Below are 11,504 nucleotides of genomic sequence, written 5' to 3'. Positions count from 1 at the left end.
AGGTTACGAGGAGCAGAGAAAAATGATCATAACTACAGCAGCATGAAGCTGGAGTTGTTAGCACTGAAGTGGGCGTAAACCCTCTGTGTTTAAAAGATTCTGGAGCCAGAAAAGGAAACCTACCCGCCAGGAGAAACTAGGGCTGGCTAAACCTGTGCAGTGTCTCCTGAAGCAATGGCAGAAGATAAGAGAAAAGAATGGCGGGTAGCGGGTAATTGATGATGTCCAGGTTGGAGAGTGTCACCAGCTGTTGATACCCACCTGTCTGACTCACCAAGTCTTGAAGAATGTCCACGATCAGATGGGACATCAGGGTATAGAAAGGACCCTGTGCCTGTTAAAGCAGAGATGTTTCTGGGGAGGGATGTACGGGGACGTGGAACAGTGGGTGAAGAGGTGTCAGCGCTGTGTCCTAGCAAAGATGCCACAGCCCAAGATTAAAGCGCCCTGGACATCCTTTTTGGCCTCCCGACCACTGGAGGTTGTGGCGGTAGATTTCACCACACTTGAACCAGCCACAGATGGACGGGAGAATGTCCTAGTAGTGACTGATGTGTTCACTAAATTCAGTCAAGCATTTCCTGCACGTGACCAAAAAGCCGAAACCACTGCAAAGATTCTTCTCAGGGAATGGTTCCTGAAGTATGGAGTGCCGCAACGCTTGCACTCCGACCAGGGCAGAAACTTTGAAAGTGCTGTTATCACAGAACTCTGCCGGCTATATGGGGTTAAGAAGACTCGCACGACACCTCACCATCCCCAAGGAAATCCTCAGTGTGAGAGGTTTAACAGTACTCTCCACGACCTCCTGAGGTCTCTTCCACCTGAAAAGAAGCGCAGGTGGCCTGAACACTTATCTGAGCTTGTGTATGCATATAATGTCACACCACATTCCTCCACTGGGTACTCTCCATATTACCTGTTATTTGGTATCCAGCCACATCTGCCGATTGATGCTCTATTGGGCCAGGAACCTGCAACAGAGAATGGATCTGACTGGCTAAAGGTACACCAGGAACGACTTCGAGAGGCACATTCCCGAGCGAAGGAGTATGCTGAAAGGAAGGCTGCTGAGAGGACGGCACAGCAAGAAGGAAAGGTATATTGCCCTGCCGTAGAGGTTGGACAACATGTATACCTGCGACATCGGCCGCCTGGAAGAAACAAGATTCAGGATGCTTGGGCGCCCTCACTGTACAGAGTCTCAGAGGTTCAGAGATCAACATACACGGTGGAGCCTATTGAAGGAGGCCCAATAAAAAGGGTGCATAGATCCAACCTCCGTCCCTGTGGAAATCCAGTCCCCGTGCCCAGACCAAGGAGTCAGAAACCCCCTGAAAGAGAATTACATACTCGAGTTTCTGAGCCCGAGATGCCCTCACTAGAGGCAGAATGTGTTCTGGTGGAGGAAGTTTCATGTCCAAGAGAGATGCAAGCAGTAACTCTACCATCTGAGGATCCTGAACAGCCAGTTTTCGAGCTTGAAGCCTGCCTGGATGAGGAGGTAGTGGAACCTGCTCAGAGTAATATGTGCTCTGGACCAGGAAGTCATGTGGAACCTGAGGACACCCTGAATGTGCAGCCAGCATCGATAGAGCTTGGGAATGAAAGTTTCCTCTTACCTGCTGAAAGTCCACAGTTGAGGCCTGTGCCAATTCCTAGAATGAAGTGCCATGAGTGTGCTAAGGTAAAAGTGCCTTGCCCTATACCACGTAGAACGCCAAGAGCGAGTGCAGGGGTACACGGTAACCCAAACAGATTACCCAAGACGGCTTGCAATGTAGTGACCTTTACTCCTGATGTGCTTTCCCAAGTGTTGGCGGGCATGGTGCTGTATACGTCCGGGAAGCTGCAAGGAGGGCTAGATGATGAGTGTTTATAGTCACCGAGGACGTTGACTACCTGCAGGGGAGAGTGTAACCGGGTCACAAATTTAATGCTAGAAACCTCTTAAACTAATTGATCCCTTGGAGGGGTATGGGTTATCCGATCCTTTTTAGTCGCTGGTAGAAATGTTACGCTGGCCCTTTAAGAGGTGATAATGAGCTGAGTAGTCTTGCTCTTGTGTTCCTCCGGTGAGCAGCGCGCTTGATCAGGCAGCTCGAACAGTGCTCGCGGGGTAAAGAAGGGATGCTTTTGAAGAGCGTAAGTGACTCAATGTTATAAAATCAGTGTAAAATTTGAGCGTATTGTGTGTTTAACTTGCGGTACCAGCATTAATATGTGGTTATTTTGCTGAATTAAGAGGGGAGAAAGTGTTTCATAAGGCCCTCGTGTGTGCTCCAGGAACCGCGAGACACATCGAGAGTGAGTGTTTTTAATTTGTTTATTTCTCTTGTAAGAAAACTGTTTGTTGGTCATGTGTATGCATGTTCTGTGGGAATGTGTACAAAATGGTGTAATCTGAATGTAATCGGGTTCTAAATGTTCATACGGAGTTTTATACTTTGTCTGCTATGCTATATACAGGAAAGAGGCGAGTTTGTCACATGCTGTGTTAGTGTGTTGTGCACCAGCGTGAAGAAACAACAGTGAGTTGTTATTAATTCATTTGTATGGTTGTGTAATATGCTTGTGTACAATGTTTGTGTACAGTGTTACTGAAGCAATTATTAGTTAAATGGGGAATTCATGTTTAACGTGTGCGTAATATATCGTCCATTCTGAAGAGTTGAATATGTTGTGGAGATTTTACTTTCATGTATTTCTGATGGAATTGCAGCAGCTTACTTTTTGTTTTGACACTCTTGTGTTTGTTTATTTTCCAGCAGGCTGCTACCGTTGTCTATGTTAGCCGTACATTATTCGATTGTTGTAATCCACGCCCTCTCTCTGATTCCCAAATTGTACCAAAATTAACGCTGCACAGATTAAAGTGTAGTCTGGAATAAAAGACCCCTTTTTGACTTTTCATCCTGTGTCCGGTGCCATTGCTTTTGCACGGTCCTGGCCACATATAAATAGATTTGAATGTTACCAACACCCACAAAAACTAAAATACATTTAAATGATAACGACAACGTGTTTGAATAGTGACTACCCAGCTAACACAGTTACGTTGTGACGACGTACCTGGACTGGACCGGACCGTATTCGTTGCCACGACATACCATAATAACGTTCCAGCGACGTAACTTTGTGATTCCCATATTCGTCGTGACGACGTAACATTGGACGTTGTTGGGACATGGTGATTACCTGCTGAAGACATACCCGGAACGTACCATAATATTCGTCACAGCGACGTACCAAATAACGTTTCTGAGAGGTGATGAGCAGGTCCTAACGACCAAACAGTCACGTTGTTAAAATCTTTTTATTTTGTTTAATTTAAACAATTATCATCTCTCACATGGAAGATTAAATTAATTTGTGATTTAATCTGTGCGTTAAAGATTAAATTTTATGCATAATTGGAGTATTTCTCTGTTCAAATATGTATAAAGCACAGTATAACGATTATAAAACTCAACACAACACTGTACATCACAATCAGATATTTTATTTATACTGTAGTACAAGACATAAAAAAATCAAAGACTTCAACACAATATAGAGGATTTAAAGCAGATATTTATTGACAGAGATGAATAAACATTATGTTTAGGCTTAACATTATATTGTTGTTTTACCACATATGTTTAGCAGGTTGTCTGTTTTTAGAAACAACAATCAAAAGCTTCTTTAATAACAGAGACGGCGTAAAATCTTTCCGTGACGGGTGGAGCTGTCACTGGACCTGTCACTCCTGCCTCGCTACCTGCCAACGTTTTACGTGCCTGCCTCGCGACCTGCCACTGTTTTACGTGCCTGCCGCGCGACTTGCCACTGTAATATTGTGCAGTTTTGCGACCCGTTTTGCCGCAATGGTATGAACCACGCGTCCCATCAGCTACGTAGCGTCGCGTCTGCCTCAACTTAGCGTCACGCCTGCCACAAGATCTCTCGCTGTTAAGCTGCCTGACACTCAGACAGATGCGGACGAGAGCAAACAAAACAGCGCAACCATGCTTTTATTTACTTCTTTGTTTACTTTATTCCACCAGTTTTACTCCAACTGGAGCGCGCGTCCCGTCACCCGTTCACCATAGTTGCCAAATCCGCTTATAATACGCGAACCTTGGGCTTCTTTTTCTGTCAAGTCGCGTTAAATAATCACTTGTCGCAGGTTGCGGGTTTTGGGACTTATTTAAAAAAATATGGTAGCTTGCTTCTGAATCTTTACATCTATGGTCGCAGTTTTGTTCAACCCATTAACACTGTCTGCTCACAGCTAGGCTTTTTGGACTACATGAGGCAGCGCACAAGATCACAGCACCGCAAGAGCTATTTGAAAGCATACAGAGCCGTCTACTGTCGAATTACTCTCGCGGTACTATGATGTCACGCGCCGATTGATCTGCGCGGCGCCGCAGGAGGTCACACAACAGATCTAAGCACATAAAACATAGAGAAGCCAAGAATGCTACAGTGGTCTCTTCACGTAATCATCGGCGCTCTTTGGATAATCGGAGGTAAATATCATACTAAAAAGATAAAATACTCACTTAAAGATAAAAAGCATTTTATAACCGGGCTACATCATTAAAAATGTTAAAAGTGTAGATCTACGCGTTTGGCTACACAGCGTTATTCAAGCCTAAGCACGTGAATAGCGTAATTTGTCCTCAAACACACCGCCTCCTTTCCTCTACCAACTAACCTAAATGTATTACATCTGTCACGATTAGAATGAAATGTGAAAATGAACGAAAAGTGTTCAGATTTGATCACGGTGCAGCAAGATGGGGAGGGAGGGATGACCCTATTTCTTAGGCTATACGGTAAACATCAAAACATTTTATTGTATTGAATAAATGTATTGATCATTGCAGAGTATAATTTAAAAAAGTATACATCCAATGCATATAGTTCAGTTTTACTTTATTATAAATGTGTGGCTGTTACAGCTACTTTAAGTGGTCATTATATCTTCTTCTTTTCCATCTTTCCAGGCCTCTACTGTTCAAATGTGATCAGAGATTATCCTGGATTTTCTCTTGCTTTGTTTTTGTAAAATAACTTATGTTTGTGTTTTTCAAACAGGGTAGTGTCAGTTTAAAATGACCCAGGCTCGTTCATTAATAATACATAATTCATAATAATTTACATTGATGATCATAAATAATGTAATAATGTTGGGCTTGTTCTGGGCTTGTTTTTGGAGCTGCAGTTACTTATTTGTCTCGCAAGAGTTGGCAACACTGCAGTTCATGATCAAACAACATGATTGTTATGGTAGCCTATATTATACTCACTACTTGTTATAGACATTAGGATACACAATTCAAATCTTCATGTAACGAATGTCATGCTCTTATCTGTGCATGTTTAAGTGTCAAAATAAAAACAGGCAAATTCAAATTGTTGCTGTGTCATCTCTTTGTTATATTATTTTATTTATTATTATTATTTAGTCATTATGATGCTTTAATTTCTTTTTACAAATTGACACAATTTTCAAAAATAATGTATGATAATATATTGTTATATATATTGTGTATTCTAATTTATATAATTGAAACTGCAGTTCAGTTGTTTTATTAAAACAATAATAATACAAGTACAGCCAACTTATACAGTTAAGTACAATAAAAACATGATAACATTAAAAACAGAGATTTGAAGAACAGTGTTTTTGCAAATGAACTCTTCATGTATTATTCATATGTGTACGCTTTTGCAATAATAATATATAATAATAATAAACATAATAGCTAATGTTGTTTCAGTGTTGTTGAATTAAAAACACTTCAGGATTTTTAAAGACTAAATGCTCACCAACTCACCAAACTAATACTGTGCTTAAAGAAAATTGTACAAAAACTCTTGATCTTGTGGCAGGCTAAATTGAGGCAGACACGACGCTAACTAGCTGAAGGACGCACGCTCCATTACGAGTAAAACTGGCAGAATAAAGTAAACAAACAAGTAAATAAAAGCATGGTTGCGCTGTTTTGTTTGCTCTCGTCCGCATCTGTCTGAGTGTCAGGCAGCTTAACAGCGAGAGATCTTGTGGCAGGCATGACGCTAAGTTGAGGCAGACGCGACGCTACGTAGCTGATGGGACGCGCGGTTCATACCATTGCGGGAAAAACGGGTCACAAAACTGCACAATACTACAGTAGCAGGTCTCCACCCGTCACGGAAAGATTTTACCCTTACTGAATAACACTCACAAACATCAGGGTCCGTTCATTTAAACGTGCTAAATCGACCGAAAATCACTAAAATATGTGTTTACTCTCACAGTGCTCGAGTTGAGGGGGGATGGCATCCCCCTTTGAATTAAAGATGATCAAAATCATCCCCCTTCAAAAACGGCCATCCCCCCATACCCTGTTATTTTATCAATGAATGTGTATTACCAGTGGTAATTTACTACTATTATTTTTGCGAATATTGAATAGGCAAAAATACTGCGGACGAGGGGAACGTGCACATAATAGGCTTGTTCGACTTCATGCGGGGCCGCAAGATCCGACAGGCGGATGACATCAAAGTACCACGAGAGCGATTCGAAACCAAACATTTTATGGTTTTTCGAATGGCTCTTGCTGTACTTGGATGTCATCCGCCTGTCGGATCTTGCGGCACCGCATCAAGTCGAACAAGCCTAATGACACGTCGATTTGTTTTAAATTGACGTCACATCAGTCAGCGACATAGCAGCGCAGGTGCTGGTGATTTCAGCATCATGGCCAAGCCCAAGCGACATGGACAGCTTGACCTGAGGGACTTTGGCTTTAAGAGGGCAAGAAGTGTCGTGGCGAAAAGTCGATCAGCCAATGTAGAAAGAATTCACGAAGACCAGAGAGCCAAGGTTTCAAGAGGTTTCAATCTTTATTTGCTCGAGCAAGCAAAGAGAGACATACAGAGTTCATCTGAAGATGCCCAATGATGTCCAACGAATACATGTCTGACTCCATCTTTCATACATTGTTCTTATTGTGTAATTTCTGAGCACATATAGATATATTTTACATGTATTGAGCACTGTTTTTCACCACAGTTATGAATGCACTTGATAAAATACCTAAAAAGTATTGAGAAGTATTCATAGGAACATTAGTACATAGATGGGTTGATCTGAAATCATATTCAATAAGAATAATTACATATAAGTAGGTTTATGATGATAATTTGATTATTTGAAGAAGAATTGATGATTTAATGACACAATCTGTACCTGTAACCAATGATTGTTCATATAAATGCACTTAATGTCACTTTAAGCATGTTTAAAGCACATTTGAGCACAATGTAACAAGGTAAAATCCAGTGATGTGTTTAGAGGCCTAAAGTTTGAAGCCTGTTGTGCTCTCTCTGAAACCTGGGATTTTCCACTGTTTAAAAGTAACCATGATTACGCACGTATGCCACGCCGTCTCTCGTATGGAGACCATGGCTTGTTTGGTGGTCTCGTGTAGTAACCATTGTATCAAATTATTTTAAAAATGATGTAATAACCAGCGTACCACCATTAGATACGTACCTTGTTACCTGGGACTTATTGGTGGCAGGCAATTAACAATTGGTTAATAAAAATAAGAGATAACAGGAAAATACCTGATTGGTTTCAGAAGAGACCACCTTTCAGAAATTTTACTATAACTGTAGACTGGAAAACACTTGGTTTTTAGATGACTTGGAACATCTCACTTTGTTTGGCTCGAGCAAATAAAGTTAACTCCTTGACACCCGGACCTTCCTTGTCTGAGAGATTTTTTGAACTACAAGACTGATATTTTTCCACAACATATTTTGGTGCCGTGACCCGGATTGGAAAGAGACGGAAGACATCAGGTGGCTGCCTGGGACGGAGCATCCGGCTTGCTGCACAGATCAAGAGCAGGTGAGCATATTTTTGCTTTATAATTAAATTGTTAGAAAGTATTATCTGTGCAGTTTGCCGGAGGTGAGTTTTGGTTAGCACTGATGTCTATAAAGAGTCTCTCCTAAAAAGAAACCAAAATTAATTTGTTAAATATGCAGGAGGGTCCCGGATCTCAACGAGAAAAGTATGAAAAGTATGAATGAGAATGGATGAATGATTGCAGTAAAAGAACTGCTTGTAGGTGTAGCTTAAGAGATATAGATTACGCAGAGATGAATTGCGTTAAGAGATATAGATTGCGCAGAGATGAATTGCGTTAAGAGATATAGTTTACGCAGAGAGGAATTGCGTGCCTTGAGACGAATAAGGCTGTCTTGAGACAAATAAGACATATTTATTTTACGCAGAGAGGAATTGCGTATAGATGTAGAATTAAACCTGGGTCTTGTCTGTCTATACTGTCTGTGTATCGTTTTGTGTATCCAGCCTAGCTGGAGAACTTGTAAGGGAGGGAATTGCTGGCAAATTTCCCAGAAAGCGTGTGTGAGTGTTTAACCAAGCGTGAAGGAGCACAGTGGAACAATAGGGGATTTTTGGTAGCAAGCACAAGTTGCGTATCCTCTAAAAATGATATTTTCATCTAAAGAAAATAAGTTTCAAAACTGATATGAGAATGTTTTTTTAGTGTTTTTGCATTGAATAAAAGATTGCATTACGGAAAATATTCAAGAGACTGATATTGCATGTTGAAACATTGTGACCACAGTAAAAAAAAAAAAAAAGGGTGTATATGGGACGACCAGGGCATTGCCTTGCGAGAGCTCACTTAGAACAAAATGCCCAGAAAAAGATGGTGATATATTAGGGACGATCACGGCTGAAAGGCTGTGTGAGAGCCAACACAGGAACAAATCACCCATGGTCACAATATGATGCATGTACTTTTAAGTCAACGCATACTAGAACTTTTTTCTCTAGGGCATATTGGCTTGACGAGGATACGATAGCTGATTTTTCTATTAAACAGAAGAGTAGTTTTAAGTTCATTTTTCAAGCTTCATTAAAAAAAAAAACTTCTTTAGTGATTCTAACTATAGATCATTATTTAGTTTATTGTTTTAAGGCTTGGTTCTTAGCATTGGTTTTATAAGATTAATTACTCTAGCCTCATGCTTTGAGACCTCCCCTTTCCAAAGACAACCCTATTTTTGCTGTTTTATTTTTTAGATCATTTCAGTATGTTGAATTTTAAATAGTGAAGTTATGAGATTTTTCTTTTATTTCATTTTACTTTATATTGGATCAGTGATTTTAACTTTGGAGTTTTTAAAGACTTTTATTTTTATTATTTTTATTATTTCAGTCACATGAGTTATTGAAGTTTTTGAAACTTTTATTTTATTTTATTATTTCAGTATATTGAAGCTTATTGACCTTTCAAGTTTGAAGTCAAGACCCTGTTTAGTTGGTTATTGAATTATTGTTTTACATATGGAAATGTTGACTTGCAGCTTTGAAGCTTTTTAAAACTCTTATTTTTATGGTTTCAGTTTATTGAGTTACTAATTTTTAACTATGATATTTTGACTTTGATGTGGCTCTATCTCAACTTAGTGAAATAACGATTTTAAGTTTGGTATTCTGAGATTTTATTTTTGACTTTATTTTATTTCAGTTTATTCAATTATCAACTTTGAAGTTTTAAAAATTTTCTTTTCATTATAGATAATGAAAGATTGATTGTGTAAAGATTTATGATTTTGAAAATATGATTCTCATTATTGATATTATAATCATAAATTAGTTAGTGAGTTTCGTGTTTAAGACTTATTCCCCATTAGTGATTTATGCCTTATCTTGTTTTGTTTCAGTTCACTGAATTACCATTTGCATGGCTGAAGAGGCGCCAGGTCTCGCTTATGAGAGAAGCATAGCCATTCAGGCTAAAATACAGACCATAGGAAGAGTTCTGTCAGAAACTAAGGGAATTAGAAATCACTTTTGGGAGGAGGCGACATACATTGATGCAGAAGGGGTAGAACAAATTCTAACAGAAGAAAGAAAAGACTGGTACCTGAACCAACTGACAGAGATTTGCAATTTAGACCCAGCCCAGTGGGAGTGGCCTTACATTAAGTGGGGGGAGATTGTACAGAGCTGCTGTAGAGTTGGAGTGTTGAAACAATACCTGAACGAAGTCTGCACATACCAAAGTAACAAACCTAACAATCCCCCAGGCCTGACAGCAAGAACATCAACTTATTCAAAGAATTCCCATAGATAGACTGGTAGGCTCTTATTTTGATAGGGGACAGGTCCAGGGGTTTCCATTGGGACAGGGACACACTGGACGGCTAATTAGCCACCCTGAGCTGAGAGTCTTTGCAGAAACTCGATATGTAAACTGGACAAGCAGAATATTGTGTAATTACAATGAAGTTGGAGGAGTGGTTCCTCAACAGTTTGTGGCAGTGACTTTGAATAAATTAACAATGTAGATAGCCCCAGAAAACTCCAGAGCTTGGTTTGCATCCTCTTATTAAACAATGTTTTAATAAACAAATGAATTAAAATTTTAAATCTCTGTACTTTTTTTGAAAAATTGTTGAAAATACATTGCTTTAACTATGTCATCCACTCCTGTAGATCTGTTGGGATCCAGATACCCAGTATGCAAGGACTCAATAGAAAAAATATCTATAAAATGGGCTGCGAGAACCAAAAATTTAAGAACAGTATGGCCAGAAAGTGGTACTTTTGATGTGACAGTGTGTGAGGAGATGGAGGGACTAATTAAGAATTATAAACCAAGAGATAAAACCAAGAAGCGTGAAGAAAAGAGAAGAATTGAACAGGAAGTATTAAACCTGTTCAAAAATGAAGGAATTAATTTCCTGAAAAATATGAAAAAAATTAGAGAGGTGTTGAATAAAGATGGTGAAAATGAAGAAAAATGTGAGAAAATGACTCTGCCACCTCACTACGAACACCCCAGAAGCCACAAGCAAACACCAAAACAAATGCCATTGGTAGCATTATAAGGAGATGTCTCAATAGAGGGACTGGTAGAGCTAGATCCCGAACCAGAAAGTAGTCTTAGGAAAAAAATCCTCTCAAAAGCAGAAAAAAGTAAGGGAGGCAGGGCCAATCAAAAATCCCCAGTCTGTGAGAAAAATCAATCAGATAGAGCAGAAGAAGACACCACACATGGTCCTGGTCCTTATAAGCCTTATAAACGTCTGGAAGAAGCATTAGAAGAATTATCAAAAAATCATGAAGAAATTTGCGATAATGCAACAGACCTTTTGAGAGAAATACATTCTGAATCTGCTAATGCTCTGAGAGATGTTTCAGGAAGCAGCGACGGAGAAGATCGCACCTCTGAAACCAGCAGTGGAAAGAGACGCCAAGATAAGACACAACACACACCAGTCAACAAAGAGGTCATATCAGGAGCAACCTTAAAGGCCCTCCAGAGAGGAGAACTAAAGTTCGTAACGGGCAAACTATACCTCCAGGACTCAGAGTTCGAGCAAGGGCAGGAACACTGGAGAAGGGACTCAGAAGGAAGACTGAGAAAAACTAACAGCATGATTCACATCCCCAGGGAGGAGCTACAGGAACACCT

This window comes from Triplophysa rosa, linkage group LG24 (assembly GCF_024868665.1).
Source record: "Triplophysa rosa linkage group LG24, Trosa_1v2, whole genome shotgun sequence".
In the NCBI taxonomy this organism is placed as follows: domain Eukaryota; kingdom Metazoa; phylum Chordata; class Actinopteri; order Cypriniformes; family Nemacheilidae; genus Triplophysa; species Triplophysa rosa.
This window is presented reverse-complemented; position numbering follows the sequence as displayed.